This window comes from Lepisosteus oculatus, chromosome 14, assembly GCF_040954835.1.
Source record: "Lepisosteus oculatus isolate fLepOcu1 chromosome 14, fLepOcu1.hap2, whole genome shotgun sequence".
Lineage (NCBI taxonomy): Eukaryota > Metazoa > Chordata > Actinopteri > Semionotiformes > Lepisosteidae > Lepisosteus > Lepisosteus oculatus.
The window spans coordinates 36442137-36461953 of NC_090709.1; positions in this window are offsets into that span (position 1 = coordinate 36442137).

Consider the following 19817-nt stretch of genomic DNA (forward strand, 5'->3'; position numbering starts at 1 on the left):
CAGATACAGTCTCCAGACTCTCACAGTATGTAGATGTTTTCTGATTTGTCTGTTGTGAGTGTCTGGAGATGGTCTGATTTTTAGTTAATTTTCTAAGGGAGGGTCACAGAGAAGACCCCCTTGCCCCCATCTTGATTAAAATGAAACGCGTGTTTCTTGAAATAGTTATTTTTCACAATCTGGCCGTGCCAGACAGAATCCACGTTCACCGCGGCCGTGTTATTGTAACGAGTCACTTGGACTTGCTGACCGTTACTGTAACCAGCTTCTGATGGCTCCTGACGTGGGCGAGAGAATAAAGCCTTGTCTGTTTCTGAAGCCCTTCCTGTGTGTCCTTTCATTCCTTCATTCCTTCATTCCTGTAGATACGCGCTTCCATCTTATACTCCCTATTAACCCAGTTCTAAAAGTGTGCTTGTTTACTCCGGTATCGAGCGTCTTCGCAGACAAGCTTGAAACTGTCACTTCTCTCACAGAGCTCTGTCTACTGTATAAACGTCCGGTATCATGGTCAGAGGGAGCAAGGAGCACGTGAAAACGTTTCTGAAATAACCACATGTAAGACTTTGGTGCTTAAAATGTTCAGGGAGAAATGGAAGACTGGTGTGTTTTTTTACTTTAAAATACCGAGACATAATATGTTTATGTTCCTAAATTAATATCTCGTTGTTGGCGATCTTGGCGAGGATCTCGGCGTGCTGTTTCATCTTGCGCTGCTCGGTGATTCGGTCCTCGAAGTCCAGCGTCATCCATGACGGCGCAGAGATTGGGAAGGAAACATCCTGAATGGCACAAAACCAGACAGTTGTTGCAGTTTGTTGAGAGATGCTTGGTGTTCTTCCGTTTCGGGACCAGCTCCTCGATCTCCGTCTCGAAGTTCTTGTTTTGTTCCATGTTGGCCTGCTCGTTTTCCAGACATGCCCTGATCTTCTTCATCTTCAGCCTCGCCATCGCCGTCTCCAGCTTCTCGCGCTCCTCCAGGACTTTCTTCGTCAGCGCCAAGTCCTTCCCCTCCGTCTTCTCCAGGGTTTGGAAAAAATTCTTCAGCTGCTTCATGTGGTTCGTCCAGACGATTTTCTCCAGCTTGTTCTCGACCTCTTCATCATTGTCCCTGTTGGAATCGTTGTTGGGCCTCTCCTTTTGTGTGTAAAGGGCAGAGTTGTTGCCCTTCCGGTTCTTGCGGCAGGGCAGGCCCGCGGCTTCGATGGCGCCCCGGACGGGGATGTCCTTCCCGTCCACAAACGTGACGAGGACGAGGGTGTTCTCGGCGATGTCCTTCCCGAAGATGGAGATGATGGAGTCGAAGATGTACTGCTGGATGGAGGTCAGCCGCGCCAGAGACGCCTGAACCACGAAGCACACGGCGTCGATGTGGTCCACACTGCCGGGGCTGGTAAAGAAGCGCTTCACCTGCTCTGTGATCAGCTTGTCCCGAGAGAGTCCCCGCGTGTCTCCGAACCCCGGGGTGTCAATGACCGTGAGGGAGTAGGGGACGACGAATCCCTTCTGGTTGTGGAGCTCGTAGGACGTCACGATGGAGGTCTGACTCTCCGCCTGCGAGCGCTTGGTCTCCTCGTGGATCAGCTTGAATCGAAACCGATCCTCCCACTGCACGCCCAGGATGTAATTGATCATCGCGTTGATGAGGGTGGTCTTCCCTGCCCCCGTGGCCCCCAGAAGGATGATGACCTTATTGTTCCCTTCTTCTACTTTCCTGCTGAACGCGAAGCGCTGGAAATGCTGCTCGTCGGTGGGCTCCTGTTCCAGCGACAGCCTGTATAAGGAAGGCTGCCCGCGCTCTATCAAAGTGGAGAAGTTTAGGAAGTGGTCGCTCTGTACTTGAACACGACTGACGTCCCCTTACTTGACTCTGCTGTCCTTCGGGATTGTTATTGGAGTCTCGGGGCTCGGTGGACTCTTGCCTTCTTTGCCACAGTCGGAATAAACCCGGATGATGTAGGAACTTCCTTCCCCTTAGGTTCTCCAGAGTGCACACCCTCCCTCTGGCTTTGAGCTTCGTCCATGTTTTGCTGTCTTGCTCGTCCGTTGCCCCCTTGAAGACCTCTCTGTATTCAGCTTCGTAGGAAGTAACGCTGACTCCCTGTCCCACAGAGGTGGGCATGTCCCAGGTGACCGTCATGGAGTTTGGTCCTGTTGATTTCTGCTGAGGAGCTCCGGGGGGGGCTGAAGGAAGCGTCTTGCAGGAAGGAGTTGCGTCGCTGGCACAGCCGACTCCGGGTTTGCAAACCGCCCGGCAGCCGAATCGATACGAAGCGTTCAGGTCCAGCCCCGACACGGTGAACTCTGGTTTGTTGTCATCGGTGTCCACTTCCCCCCAAGCTGAGTCGCCCGGCTTCTGGTACAGAACCCGATACCTCACGATCTCGCCGGCGCCGTACTTCGGCGGGCGGAACGCCAGCTGGACGGAGTCGTGCAGAGTTGTCAGCACAGCCGTTACCCCCGGCTGGGAAGGCAGCTCGAAGTGCTTGCTGGCCAGAGCCCCCCTTTCGAAGAGGTAAACGGAAGATCCGGTGTGGACCTCGTCGTCGATTGACGCCACACAGAACTTCACGTTCGGTCTGCCTTTGTTCTCTCTTGAAGTCTAGGAATAGTCTGATGTTCTCCCGCGTCAGGGCTGTGACTTCCCCTGACCTGAACCATTTTCCCCGTCTTCCCTCTGGCCCGAGATCAGGAGCTACCTCTTCACCCGTCCCTCGTTCGGAGGAGGTCAGATAGCTTTCCAAGATGGTTAGGTATTGCTCTCTTTGCTTCAGCGATGTAAACGGTGATGTCGCTAATAATAACGTGATTCCTGCGGGGAGACAAGAAATAGAAGAGGTGTTCATGGGGCTTTGCAAGCTTGTCGCACTACAGGGAGTGATCTTTCAGCTGTGCGGTCAAGTGTCGCTGTAGCGTCCCTGGTGGTCTAGTGGTCAGGATTCGGCGCTCTCACCGCCGCGGCCCGGGTTCGATTCAATACTCTTCTGGGGCGGAGCGGTGGCTCTGTGGCTGAGGATCTGTTCCTGTGGCCGGAAGGTTGCCGGTTCAAATCCCGCAGCCAGCAGAGGAATCTGACTCCGTTGGGCCCCTGAGCAAGGCCCTTCACCCCAACTGCTCCAGGGGCGCTGTCCAATGGCTGACCCTGCACTCTGACCCCCAGCTTCCCTCCCTGTCTGTGTGTCTGTCTCATGGAGACCAAGTTAATGCAAGACGACACTGCACCAGACTGGAGCCAGATGGAGTGTCCACTGTGGGTTAACGCTAGGGGCCGACACTGCACCAGACTGGAGCCAGATGGAGTGTCCACTGTGGGTTAACGCTAGGGGACGACACTGCACCAGACTGGAACCAGATGGAGTGTCCACTGTGGGTTAACGCTCGGGGACGACACTGCACCAGACTGGAGCCAGATGGAGTTTCCACTGTGGGTTAACGCTAGGGGACGACACTGCACCAGACTGGAGCCAGATGGAGTGTCCACTGTGGGTTAACGCTAGGGGACGACACTGCACCAGACTGGAGTCAGATGGAGTGTCCACTGTGGGTTAACGCTAGGGGACGACACTGCACCAGACTGGAACCAGATGGAGTGTCCACTGTGGGTTAACGCTCGGGGACGACACTGCACCAGACTGGAGCCAGATGGAGTTTCCACTGTGGGTTAACGCTAGGGGACGACACTGCACCAGACTGGAGCCAGATGGAGTGTCCACTGTGGGTTAACGCTAGGGGACGACACTGCACCAGACTGGAGTCAGATGGAGTGTCCACTGTGGGTTAACGCTAGGGGACGACACTGCACCAGACTGGAGTCAGATGGAGTGTCCACTGTGGGTTAACGCTAGGGGACGACACTGCACCAGAACGGACCCAGATGGAGTGTCCACTGTGGGTTAACGCTAGGGGGCGACACTGCACCAGACTGGAGCCAGATGGGTATGACTGGAAGCTGGGGAGTAAGTGACCTCATCATTGACACTCTGTCTCTGGGAACACCAAGGACTGTGAACGTGGGGGTACAGTCCCTGACGATGCAAGAGGAGCTCAGTTGTGCCAGGCCTCCAGGGAGGGACAAAGTCCTAGGAAGGAGCCAGTCTACCAGGCAGCATGGCAACCAATAGGATTCAGTTGCGTTCTGCAGAGTGTGGAGAGGGAGACATTGAAGGAGTTGCGTCTTTGATGTGTAAAACTTATCAGAATCTAAAGAGGGCTCATACAGCTCAGCTCAGTATAGTTCTCACCTGGAATCTGTCATAGAGCTGAAAGACAGTTCACCTCAGTGTGAATCTCTCACCTGGAATCAGTGTGTCTGTCAGGGTCGTACAGCTGGAGACAGGTCACCTCAGTGTGAGTCTCTCACCTGGAATCAGTGTGTCTGTCAGGGTCGTACAGCTGGAGACAGGTCACCTCAGTGTGAATCTCTCACCTGGAATCGGCAGTCATACAGCATCCCCAGCTGGAAGGGGCGTCCGAGTGTGGCCACCTCGATGGTTTCTGAGGCCGACATAGCTCTGGAGCCTGGGTTCGTTACTGAAATCAAACCCAACACAGAGATGTTAAATGATTAACATCACAACCTTTGTACATGATTTCAAAGTCATGCACCAACCTGGCTTGATCATGTTGATAAAATGCTGCGTTTTGACATTCTGTTCTTAACAGGCGTATCAGCTGGACAGATAAAAGTGCAAAGATCATTGTTTTTATTGTTGGCATAGCAGGTATAAGGCTCCACTGGAGCCATAAAACATTGTGCATTATAAAACGATATCTATGTACCATTATACAATCTGTTTGAATTTGGTCTTTGCACGTAAATCTTACTGTAACCGAAACAGGAGCAGAACTGGAGGTCAACATCTGTGGAGTTGCAGAGGAAGACGTACTGGTCTTGAATTTGAGCAACTCTGAATTTTTCTTCTTTAACAAGTGGATAGCAGGAAGAAATCAATCCCTTCAGCTGAATTGTCCTGCCTCTTAAAAACAGTTTCGCCTTGAAACCAAGCATTAATTTTGACAACAAATCCTAGGTTTGGGCAACGAGCAGAAATGCATTTATTTGGTCTTTGCACGTAAACCTTACTGTAACCGAAACTGGAGCAGAACTGCAGGTCCGCGTCTGTGGCGATGCACTAATGCACTACCGGTACGTTGTAGCTGCTTGACCCTTTTGTTCCTCTTCGTCGTCTTATTCTAAGCCCTTCCCTCTCTGACAGTTACCACGCGGGGCGCCTGACCTGGGCGACCATGGAGCTGTGAAAAAATAGAGCCGAAACCTACTGTGCTCTTGGTGTCGCGCGTCGAACGGCAGCGGTTTCCTGCTTTTTTCCAGGCCTCTTCTGCAGTCGGTGGCCCTTGTGGTCCCCTGAGCCAAGAGCTCAGGGATTCGCTCCCTGTATGTGCTGGAAGCCCCACCTCCACCGAGAGATGGCCGGTGTCCTTTTGGACTTTGCACTGATGTGGAATTAAAACTTAAATGTCGCCCTGTTCGTCAGTAGTCTGCAGTCCTCTCTGTTAAACTGTCAAGGTGCTGTCAAAAAATTCCATTACACTAGAGACATAGTAAAATAAAAAAAAGCTAACAACAATCATCTAACAAAAGAGGTTGTTGATGGAGATGCCAGTAAACCCTGGTGTGTCTGCAGCAGGGCTGTCTAGTCCTGGTCCTGGAGGGGTCAGTCAGTGTGTCCAGTCCTGGTCCTGGAGGGGTCAGTCAGTGTGTGTCTGCAGCAGGGTTGTCCAGTCCTGGTCCTGGAGGGGTCAGACAGTGTGTCCAGTCCTGGTCCTGGAGGGGTCAGTCAGTGTGTGTGTCTGCAGCAGGGCTGTCCAGTCCTGGTCCTGGAGGGGTCAGTCAGTGTGTCCAGTTCTGGTCCTGGAGGGGTCAGTCAGTGTGTCCAGTCCTGGTCCTGGAGGGGTCAGTCAGTGTGTCCAGTTCTGGTCCTGGAGGGGTCAGTCTGCCCCCTCTCAAACTGGTGGAGCAAAAGTTTCTAGCACCTTCTGTGCTCCCCTGTCCCCTCCGACACCCCGCATGCTCCCAGATCATTCCCCTGCCTCCAGCAGCCACCTTCCGGACTGGGCTGGGCGGACGACCGCAGAACCGGCGCTCGGGGGGAGCCGGGCCGCGTCACGACTGCGGGCGCCACGATCACAGCCAGTTTCACATCGATCGCCGTTCCGGGGCGACCTGTTTGTTCTGTAGTGTGAACAGTGACACTCACGCGCGCGACATGAGATCATTAAAACAGACAGACGTGAGAACCTCCGCGCACACACACCGAGCGAGCAGCAGAGTCATTTCTCCTCCTCGCCGTTAGTGACGCAGGTCCGCTTGTCCACGAGCCGCTGAGGTCCGATCATGCAGCCCTCGCATCTCTCCAGCACACCGGGGCGCAGAGACAAGGAGCCTGCAGGACAGGAGAGAGCAGAGAGACGGGTCAGTCTGTACAACAGGTACACCTGGAGAGAGACAGGTCAGCCTGCAGGGCATGAGAGAGAGACAAGTTCATGAGAGACGAAATTCAGACACTGATGGACACATTCCTAAACACCCCATATCAAACCAACAAACTAGGGATGAACTTGGCCACACAAAAACTAAATCACCTATTCCACAAACTAGCATCAAAATCTAAGCTAAAAACAACTAAAAAAAACTACCAAAAAACAAAAGCAAAAGAAAAGTGGTTTGATACGGAGTGCAAAAACATCAGAAATGCACTACGAAAAGTCTCAAATGAAAAACACAGACAACCACACAACACAGATCTGCAACTCAGGTACTGTGACATGGTAAAACTTTACAAACACACGCTGAAAAAGAAAAGAAACACGTACATAAACAAACAACTTGCAGAAATTGAGGAGTCACTAAATCAGAACTGTTTCTGTGAGAAGTGGAACAACTTAAACAAATCAAAACCAGAAGAATTGGCCATCCAAAATGGAACAATCTGGCAAACATACTTTGAAAATCTCCCAAATACAAATCAATCAGACCAAAACCACTTTTGAAAAACTCAAATTTTGGAATTGGCTATCAAAGACAACCAAAACCCCTAAGACTCCCCAATCACTGAGCAGGAGCTACTGGACAAACTCCAGGCCCTCAGACCACGCAAAGCCTGTGGCCATGATGGAGTCATAAATGAGATGCTGAGACACAGCAGCCCAAAGTTGCAACAAGCCCTGCTCAAACTCCTCAATCTCATCATGACAGCTGGATGTTTCCCCGAGGCCTGGAACCAAGGACTGATCACGCCCATCTATAAGAGTGGAGATAAACTCGATCCCAACAACTACCGGGGCATCTGTGTGAACAGTAACCTGGGGAAGGTATTCTGGAGTATCCTAAATACACAAATACTGGCCTTCCTTACCGAACACAGTGTCCTGAGTAAAAGTCAGATTGGCTTCTTGCCAGATCACCGCACATCTGATCACATTTACACCCTACACACACTGATAGACAAACACGTCCACCAAAAACACAAAGGAAAAAGTTTTGCCTGCTTTGTCAGTTTCAAAAAAGCATTTGACTCGATTTGGTATGAGAGATTGTTTTACAAACTACTCCAAAGTGGCATAGGGGGCAAAGTGTACGACATAATTAAATCAATGTATTCAGAGAGCAAATGTGCAGTGAAAATTGGAAACAAAAGGACTAAATTCTTCACCCAAGGCCGCGGGGTGAGACAGGGCTGCAGCCTGAGCCCAACACTGTTCAATATCTATATCAACGAATTAGCAGGAATGTTGGAGCAGTCTGCAGCTCCTGGTCACACACTACACGACACAGAAATCAAGTTCCTGCTCTACGCAGATGACCTGGTCCTGCTGTTGCCCACAGAACAGGGGCTGCAGCAGAACCTGGCACTGCTGGAGCAGTACTGTCAGACCTGGGCACTGACAGTCAATCTGGACAAGACCAGAGTTATGGTTTTCCAGAAGAAAGCCAGACCTCAGGGAAACAGGTACAAATTCACACTGAACAACAACACATTGGAGCACACATCCAGCTACACATATCTCGGTCTCACCATCAGCTCTTCCGGGAGTTTTGACCTGGCAGTGAAGACACTGAGGAAGAAGGCACTCAGGGCTTTCTACGCAATAAGAAGGAGGCTCTTCAACATCAACCCACCAACAAGAATCTGGCTCCAAATATTTGAAAGTGTAATCCAACCCATTGCCCTATACGGCAGTGAAGTGTGGGGTCCCCTCACAGACCAGGATTACACCCAATGGGACAAACACCCCACAGAAACTCTGCACATGGAGATCTGTAGAAACATCCTCCGTGTGCAGAGAAAAACTCCTAACAACGGGTGCAGGGCCGAATTAGGCCAGTACCCACTATTGATAAACATACAGAAAAGAATATTAAAGTATTGGCTACACCTAAAAAACAGCGACCAAAATTCCTACCACCACAAAGCCCTGCTGAGCCCAAAACAGAGCCCCCTGAGCCAGCTGGGCCTGAGGCTCACCGACCTGAGCCACACCAATCCTAACCAGCCTCAGGACAGCACTGCTAGAGCACCACAACCCAGACTCAACCACATCACAGCACAGATCAAACAGCAATATCTCACACTCTGGGACACACACACACAAACACAATATAAACTGGAATGCTACAGAACCCTAAACAGACAATACACACTAGCTGAATATTTGACCAAAATAAAAAATAACAAACAGAAACAGACCCTGACGAAGTACAGGCTCAGTGACCACAACCTGGCCATAGAAACTGGGCGACACAGGCAGACCTGGCTGCCCAGAGAGGACAGGCTGTGCTCCCACTGCCAGCAGGGAGAAATAGAGACAGAGGTGCACTTCCTACTGCACTGTGACAGATACTCTGGGATTAGAGAAACATTTCCCGAAATTCAGAAATCTAATCCCAGAGTTCCCACACTTGCCAGAGTCACAACGGGTCCCCATCCTACTGGGAGAGGGAGGAGGGAACTCAGTTGATCTGGCAGCCCAGTATGTGATCTCCTGTCACAGCCTGAGGAACAGTGAGTCTGTCTCCCAATAATGCTCCAGTCGCTACAGTATATGTCAATATTTTATCATATCTCTTTGTTGTAAATGTCTGTGACATGTCTGTAGGTTTTATTTTACTTCTAGTTTTTGTTTTGTTCCATGTTAATTTTATTATTTTTATTTGCTTTGGCAACACTGATTGTACCCATCGGTCATGCTAATAAAGCCTCTTGAACAGGAGAGAGACAGGTACAGGTACTCCTGGCCACGTGTGGCTGTTACCTGCTTGCCCTGGTCTCTGAAGAACTCTCCAGCGTTCTCGATCACCAGCTCATCTGTCATGGAGGCGTAGGGCTGCTCCTTACACAGCCTCAGCATCTCCCAGAGGGTCACCCCGAACGCCCACACATCGCTGGCCGTGGTGAACTTCCCCTGGGGACACAGACACATGGGGTCACCCCCAACACCCCCACACAGAGACACACAGGGTCGCCCCCACACACAGACAGACACACAGGGTCACCCCCAACACCCCCCCCCCACACACACACACACAGATGCACAGGGTCACCCCGAACGCCCACACATCGCTGGCCGTGGTGAACTTCCCCTGGGGACACAGACACACGGGGTCACCCCCAACACCCCCACACAGAGACACACAGGGTCGCCCTGAACGCACCCACACACAGACAGACACTCAGGGTCACCCCCACACACACACAGACACACTGAGTCACCCCCAACACCCCCAAACACACACAGTCACACAGAGTCACCCTGAAGGCACCCCCACACACACAGACACATGGGGTCACCCCCAACACCCCCACACAGTCGCCAGCGTACAGGTTGCGGCTCATGCCGAAGTCGGCGATCTTGATGGCGCCGCCCTCCCCCACCAGGCAGTTCCGGGTCGCCAGGTCCCGGTGCACAAAATTCAGGGAGGCCAGGAACTTCATCCCGGAGGAGATCTGGCAGGCCATGGAGATCAGAGAGGTGTAGCTGGAGAGAGAGACACATCTCATATTAACACTGAGAGAGAGAGAGTGGGGTTCATACAGACACACTGACTGGACACTCCAGTACATGAACACTGCACTGAGAGAGAGAGGGGTTCATACAGACACACTGACTGGACACTCCAGTACATGAACACTGCACTGAAAGAGAGAGGGGTTCATACAGACACACTGACTGGACACTCCAGTACATGAACACTGCACTGAGAGAGAGAGGGGTTCAGACAGACACACTGACTGGACACTCCAGTACATGAACACTGCACTGCACTGAGAGAGAGAGGGGTTCACACAGACACACTGACTGGACACTCCAGTACATGAACACTGCACTGAGAGAGAGGGGTTCATACAGACACACTGACTGGACAGACCTGACGGTGGACTCCCCATGGCTGGCGGTGGCGATCTGATCTCGCACACATGTAGACTCGCACTCTCGCACATATGTAGACTCACACACAGACTCAGTCACACGCACACTCTCGCACACGTAGACACGCAGACACTCAGAGATGGACTCAGGCGCACAAGTAGACTTGGGCACAGACTCGCAGTCACACTCAGACACTCGCACACGTGCAGTCACACTCAGACACTCGCACACGTGCAGTCACACTCAGACACTCTCGCGCACGCAGACTCGCAGTCACACTCAGACACTCTCGCACACGCACACTCGCAGTCACACTCAGACACTGTCGCGCATGCAGACTCGCAGTCACACTCAGACACTGTCGCGCATGCAGACTCGCAGTCACACTCAGACACTCTCGCACACGCAGACTCGCAGTCACACTCAGACACTCTCGCGCACGTAGACTCGCAGTGACACTCAGACACTCGCACACGCAGACTCGCAGTCACACTCAGACACTCGCACACGCAGACTTGCAGTCGCACCCAGACACTCTCGCACACGTACACTCGCCCGCAGACTCGCAGTCACACTCACTCTCGCACACGTACACTCGCAGTCACACTCAGACACTCTCGCACACGCAGACTCACAGTCACACTCAGACACTCTCGCAAACGTACACTCGCCCGCAGACTTGCAGTCACACCCAGACACTCTCGCACACGTACACTCGCCCGCAGACTCGCAGTCACACGCAGACACTCTCGCACACGTACACTCGCAGTCACACTCAGACACTCTCGCACACGCAGACTCACAGTCACACTCAGACACTCTCGCACACGCAGACGCGCAGTCACACTCAGACACTCGCACATGTAAACTCGCCCGCAGACTCGCAGTCACACTCAGACACTCTCGCACACGTACACTCGGGCACAGACTCGCAGTCACACTCAGACACTCTCGCACACGTACAGTCGCACGCAGACTCGCAGTCACACTCAAGACACTCGCACACGTACACTCGGACACAGACTCACAGTCACACTCAGACACTCTCGCACACGCACACTCGCAGTCACACTCAGACACTGTCGCGCATGCAGACTCGCAGTCACACTCAGACACTGTCACGCATGCAGACTCGCAGTCACACTCAGACACTCTCGCACACGCAGACTCGCAGTCACACTCAGACACTCTCGCGCACGTAGACTCGCAGTGGCACTCAGACACTCGCACACGCAGACTCGCAGTCACACTCAGACACTCGCACACTCAGACTTGCAGTCGCACCCAGACACTCTCGCACACGTACACTCGCCCGCAGACTCGCAGTCACACTCACTCTCGCACACGTACACTCGCAGTCACACTCAGACACTCTCGCAAACGTACACTCGCCCGCAGACTTGCAGTCACACCCAGACACTCTCGCACATGTACACTCGCCCGCAGACTCGGAGTCACACTCAGACACTCTCGCACACGTACACTCGCAGTCACACTCAGACACTCTCGCACACGCAGACTCGCAGTCACACTCAGACACTCTCGCACACGCAGACTCGCAGTCACACTCAGACAATCTCGCACACGTACACTCGGGCACAGACTCGCAGTCACACTCAGACACTCTCGCACACGTACAGTCGCACGCAGACTCGCAGTCACACTCAAGACACTCGCACACGTACACTCGGACACAGACTCACAGTCACACTCAGACACTCTCGCACACGTACACTCGCAGTCACACTCAGACACTCTCGCACACGTACACTCGCAGTCACACTCAGACACTCTCGCACACGCACACTCGCAGTCACACTCGCACACGTAGACTCGCAGACACTCAGAGATAGACGCAGGCGCACAAGTAGACTTGGGCACAGACTCGCAGTCACACTCAGACACTCTCGCACACGTACACTCGCAGTCACACTCAGACACTCTCGCACACGTACACTCGCAGTCACACTCAGACACTCGCACACGCAGACTCGCCCGCAGACTCGCAGTCACACTCAGACACTCTCGCACACGTACACTCGCCCGCAGACTCGCAGTCACACTCAGACACTCTCGCGCACGCAGACTCGCAGTCACACTCAGAAACTCGCACACGAACTCGCAGTCACACTCAGACACTCTCGCACACGCAGACTCGCAGTCACACTCAGACACTCTCGCACACGCAGACTCGCAGTCACACTCAGACACTCTCGCGCACGTAGACTCGCAGTCACACTCAGACACTCGCACACGCACACTCGCAGTAACACTCAGACACTCTCGCACACGCACACTCGCAGTCACACTCAGACACTCTCGCACACGTACACTCGCAGTCACACTCAGAAACTCTCGCACACGTACACTCGCAGTCACACTCAGACACTCTCGCACACGTACACTCGCAGTCACACTCAGACACTCTCGCACACGTACACTTGCAGTCACACTCGCACACGTAGACTCGCAGACACTCAGAGATGGACTCAGGCGCACAAGTAGACTTGGGCACAGACTCGCAGTCACACTCAGACACTCGCACACGTGCAGTCACACTCAGACACTCTCGCACACGTGCAGTCACACTCAGACACTCTCGCACACGTACACTCGCAGTCACACTCAGACACTCTCGCGCACGTAGACTCGCAGTGACACTCAGACACTCGCACACGCAGACTCGCAGTCACACCCAGACACTCTCGCACACGCAGACTCGCAGTCACACTCAGACACTCTCGCACACGTACACTCGCAGTCACACTCAGACACTCTCGCACACGCACACTCGCAGTCACACTCAGACACTCTCGCACACGCAGACTCGCAGTCACACTCAGACACTCTCGCACACGTACACTCGGGCACAGACTCGCAGTCACACTCAGACAATCTCGCACACGTAAAGTCGCACGCAGACTCGCAGTCACACTCAAGACACTCGCACACGTACACTCGGACACAGACTCACAGTCATACTCAGACACTCTCGCACACGTACACTCGCAGTCATACTCAGACACTCTCGCACACGTACACTCGCAGTCACACTCAGACACTCTCGCACACGCACACTCGCAGTCACACTCGCACACGTAGACTCGCAGACACTCAGAGATAGACGCAGGCGCACAAGTAGACTTGGGCACAGACTCGCAGTCACACTCAGACACTCTCGCACACGTACACTCGAAGTCACACTCAGACACTCTCGCACACGTACACTCGCAGTCACACTCAGACACTCGCACACGCAGACTCGCCCGCAGACTCGCAGTCACACTCAGACACTCTCGCACACGTACACTCGCCCGCAGACTCGCAGTCACACTCAGACACTCTCGCGCACGCAGACTCGCAGTCACACTCAGACACTCGCACACGCAGACTCGCAGTCACACTCAGACACTCTCGCACACGCAGACTCGCAGTCACACTCAGACACTCTCGCACACGTACACTCGCAGTCACACTCAGAAACTCTCGCACACGTACACTCGCAGTCACACTCAGACACTCTCGCACACGTACACTCGCAGTCACACTCAGACACTCTCGCACACGTACACTTGCAGTCACACTCGCACACGTAGACTCGCAGACACTCAGAGATGGACTCAGGCGCACAAGTAGACTTGGGCACAGACTCGCAGTCACACTCAGACACTCGCACACGTGCAGTCACACTCAGACACTCTCGCACACGTGCAGTCACACTCAGACACTCTCGCACACGTACACTCGCAGTCACACTCAGACACTCTCGCGCACGTAGACTCGCAGTGACACTCAGACACTCGCACACGCAGACTCGCAGTCACACCCAGACACTCTCGCACACGCAGACTCGCAGTCACACTCAGACACTCTCGCACACGTACACTCGCAGTCACACTCAGACACTCTCGCACACGCACACTCGCAGTCACACTCAGACACTCTCGCACACGCACACTCGCAGTCACACTCAGACACTCTCGCACACGCACACTCGCAGTCATACTCAGACACTGTCGCACACGCAGATTCGCAGTCACACTCAGACACTCTCGCACACGCAGACTCGCAGTCACACTCAGACACTCTCGCGCACGTAGACTCGCAGTGACACTCAGACACTCGCACACGCAGACTCGCAGTCACAATCAGACACTCGCACACGCAGACTTGCAGTCACACCCAGACACTCTCGCACACGTACACTCGCCCGCAGACTCGCAGTCACACTCAGACACTCTCGCACACGTACACTCGCAGTCACACTCAGACACTCTCGCACACGTACACTCGCAGTCACACTCAGACACTCTCGCACACGTACACTCGCACGCAGACTCGCAGTCACACTCAAGACACTCGCACACGTACACTCGGGCACAGACTCGCAGTCACACTCAAGACACTCGCACACGTACACTCGGGCACAGACTCGCAGTCACACTCAGACACTCTCGCACACGTACACTCGCAGTCACACTCAGACACTCTCGCACACGTAGACTCGCAGTCACACTCAGACACTCTCGCACACGCACACTCGCAGTCACACTCGCACACGTAGACTCGCAGACACTCAGAGATACACTCAGGCGCACAAGTAGACTTGGGCACAGACTCGCAGTCACACTCAGACACTCTCGCACACGTACACTCGCAGTCACACTCAGACACTCTCGCACACGTACACTCGCAGTCACACTCAGACACTCTCGCACACGTACACTCGCAGTCACACTCAGACACTCGCACACGCAGACTCGCCCGCAGACTCGCAGTCACACTCAGACACTCTCGCACACGCACACTCGCAGTCACACTCAGACACTGTCGCACACGCAGACTCGCAGTCACACTCAGACACTCTCGCACACGCAGACTCGCAGTCACATTCAGACACTCTCGGGCATGCAGACTCGCAGTCACACTCAGACACTCGCACACGCAGACTCGCAGTGACACTCAGACACTCGCACACGCAGACTCGCAGTCACACTCAGACACTCGCACACGCAGACTCGCAGTCGCACTCAGACACTGGCACACGTACACTCGCAGTCGCACTCAGACACTCTCGCACACGTACACTCACAGTCACACTCAGACACTCTCGCACACGTACACTCGCCCGCAGACTCGCAGTCACACTCAGACACTCTCGCACACGTGCAGTCACACTCAGACACTCTCGCACACGTACACTCGCAGTCACAATCAGACACTCTCGCACACGTACACTCGCAGTCACACTCAGACACTCTCGCACACGTACACTCGCCCGCAGACTCGCAGTCACACTCAGACACTCTCGCACACGTACACTCGCCCGCAGACTCGCAGTCACACTCAGACACTCTCGCGCACGCAGACTCGCAGTCACACTCAGACACTCTCGCGCACGCACACTCGCAGTCACACTCAGACACTCTCGCACACGCACACTCGCAGTCACACTCAGACACTGTCGCACACGCAGACTCGCAGTCACACTCAGACACTCTCGCGCACGCAGACTCGCAGTGACACTAAGACACTCGCACACGCAGACTCGCAGTGACACTCAGACACTCGCACACGCAGACTCGCAGTGACACTCAGACACTCGCACACGTACACTCGCAGTCACACTCAGACACTCTCGCACACGTACACTCGCAGTCACACTCAGACACTCTCGCACACGTACACTCGCAGTCACACTCAGACACTCTTGCACACGTACACTCGCAGTCACACTCGCACACGTAGACTCGCAGACACTCAGAGATGGACTCAGGCGCACAAGCAGACTTGGGCACAGACTCGCAGTCACACTCAGACACTCGCACACGTGCAGTCACACTCAGACACTCTCGCACACGTGCAGTCACATTCAGACACTCTCGCACACGTGCAGTCACACTCAGACACTCTCGCACACGTACACTCGCAGTCACACTCAGACACTCTCGCACACGTACACTCGCAGTCACACTCAGACACTCTCGCACACGTACACTCGCCCGCAGACTCGCAGTCACACTCAGACACTCTCGCACACGTACACTCGCCCGCAGACTCGCAGTCACACTCAGACACTCTCGCGCACGCAGACTCGCAGTCACACTCAGACACTCGCACACGTACACTCGCAGTCACACTCAGAAACTCTCGCACACGCACACTCGCAGTCACACTCAGACACTGTCGCACACGCAGACTCGCAGTCACACTCAGACACTCGCACACGCAGACTCGCAGTCACACTCAGACACTCGCACACGTACACTCGCAGTCACACTCAGACACTCGCACACGCAGACTTGCAGTCACACCCAGACACTCTCGCACACGTACAGTCGCCCGCAGACTCGCAGTCAAACTCAGACACTCTCGCACACGTACACTCGCAGTCACACTCAGACACTATCGCACACACAGACTCGCAGTCACACTCAGACACTCTCGCACACGTACACTCGCAGTCACACTCAGACACTCTCGCACACGTACACTCGGGCACAGACTCGCAGTCACACTCAGACACTCTCGCACACGTACACTCGCAGTCACACTCAGAAACTCTCGCACACGCACACTGGCAGTCACACTCAGACACTCTCGCACACGCACACTCGCAGTCACACTCGCACACGTAGACTCGCAGACACTCAGAGATGGACTCAGGCGCACAAGTAGACTTGGGCACAGACTCGCAGTCACACTCAGACACTCCCACACGTGCAGTCACACTCAGACACTCGCACACGTACACTCGCAGTCACACTCAGACACTCTCGCACACGTGCACTCGCAGTCACACTCAGACACTCTCGCACACGCACACTCGCAGTCACACTCAGACACTCTCGCACACGTGCACTCGGGCACAGACTCGCAGTCACACTCAGACACTCGCACACGTACCTTCGCACGCAGACTCGCATTCACACTCAGACACTCGGGCACACGCAGACTCGCAGTCACAGTCGGACACTCGCACACGTACACTCGCCCGCAGAGTCGCAGTCACACCCAGACACTCTCGCACACGTACAGTCGCACGCAGACTCGCAGTCACACTCAGACACTCTCGCACACGTACACTAGCAGTCACACTCAGACACTCTCGCACACGTACACTAGCAGTCACACTCAGACACTCTCGCACACGCACACTCGCAGTCACACTCAGACACTGTCGCACACGCACACTCGCAGTCACAATCAGACACTCGCACACGCAGACTCGCAGTCGCACTCAGACACTCGCACACGCAGACTTGCAGTCACACACAGACACTCTCGCACACGTACACTCGCCCGCAGACTCGCAGTCACACTCAGACACTCTCGCACACGTACACTCGCCCGCAGACTCGCAGTCACACCCAGACACTCTCGCACACGTACACTCGCAGTCACACTCAGACACTCTCGCACACGTACACTCGCAGTCACACTCAGACACTCTCGCACACGCAGACTCGCAGTCACACTCAGACACTCTCGCACACGTACACTCGCAGTCACACTCAGACACTCTCGCACACGCACACTCGCAGTCTCACTCAGACACTCTCGCACACGCACACTCGCAGTCACAATCTGACACTCTCGCACACGTACACTCGCAGTCACACTCAGACACTCTCGCACACGTACACTCGCCCGCAGACTCGCAGTCACACTCAGACACTCTCGCGCACGCAGACTCGCAGTCATACTCAGACACTCTCGCGCACGCAGACTCGCAGTCACACTCAGACACTCTCGCACACGCACACTCGCAGTCACACTCAGACACTGTCGCACACGCAGACTCGCAGTCACACTCAGACACTCTCGCACACGCAGACTCGCAGTCACACTCAGACACTCTCGCGCACGCAGACTCGCAGTGACACTCAGACACTCGCACACGCAGACTCGCAGTCACACTCAGACACTCGCACACGCAGACTCGCAGTGACACTCAGACACTCGCACACGTACACTCGCAGTCACACTCAGACACTCTCGCACACGTACACTCGCAGTCACACTCAGACACTCTCGCACACGTACACTCGCAGTCACACTCGCACACGTAGACTCGCAGACACTCAGAGATGGACTCAGGCGCACAAGTAGACTTGGGCACAGACTCGCAGTCACACTCAGACACTCGCACACGTGCAGTCACACTCAGACACTCTCGCACACGTGCAGTCACACTCAGACACTCTCGCACACGTACACTCGCAGTCACACTCAGACACTCTCGCACACGTACACTCGCACGCAGACTCGCAGTCACACTCAAGACACTCGCACACGTACACTCGGGCACAGACTCGCAGTCACACTCAAGACACTCGCACACGTACACTCGGGCACAGACTCGCAGTCACACTCAGACACTCTCGCACACGTACACTCGCAGTCACACTCAGACACTCTCGCACACGTACACTCGCAGTCACACTCAGACACTCTCGCACACGCACACTCGCAGTCACACTCGCACACGTAGACTCGCAGACACTCAGAGATACACTCAGGCGCACAAGTAGACTTCGGCACAGACTCGCAGTCACACTCAGACACTCGCACACGTGCAGTCACACTCAGACACTCTCGCACACGTACACTCGCAGTCACACTCAGACACTCTCGCACACGTACACTCGCAGTCACACTCAGACACTGTCGCACACGCAGACTCGCAGTCACACTCAGACACTCTCGCACACGCAGACTCGCAGTCACATTCAGACACTCTCGCGCACGCAGACTCGCAGTGACACTCAGACACTCGCACACGCAGACTCGCAGTGACACTCAGACACTCGCACACGCAGACTCGCCCGCAGACTCGCAGTCACACTCAGACACTCTCGCACACGCACACTCGCAGTCACACTCAGACACTGTCGCACACGCAGACTCGCAGTCACACTCAGACACTCTCGCACACGCAGACTCGCAGTCACATTCAGACACTCTCGCACACGCAGACTCGCAGTGACACTCAGACACTCGCACACGCAGACTCGAAGTGACACTCAGACACTCGCACACGCACACTCGCAGTCACACTCAGACACTCGCACACGCAGACTCGCAGTCGCACTCAGACACTCTCGCACACGTGCGCTCGGGCACAGACTCGCAGTCACACTCAGACACTCTCGCACACTTACACTCGCAGTGACACTCAGACACTCGCACACGCAGACTCGCAGTGACACTCAGACACTCGCACACGCAGACTCGCAGTCACACTCAGACACTCGCACACGCACACTCGCAGTCACACTCAGACACTCTCGCACACGTGCGCTCGGGCACAGACTCGCAGTCACACTCAGACACTCTCGCACACGTACACTCGCAGTCACACTCAGACACTCGGGCACACGCAGACTCGCAGTCACACTCGGACACTCGCACACGTACACTCGCCC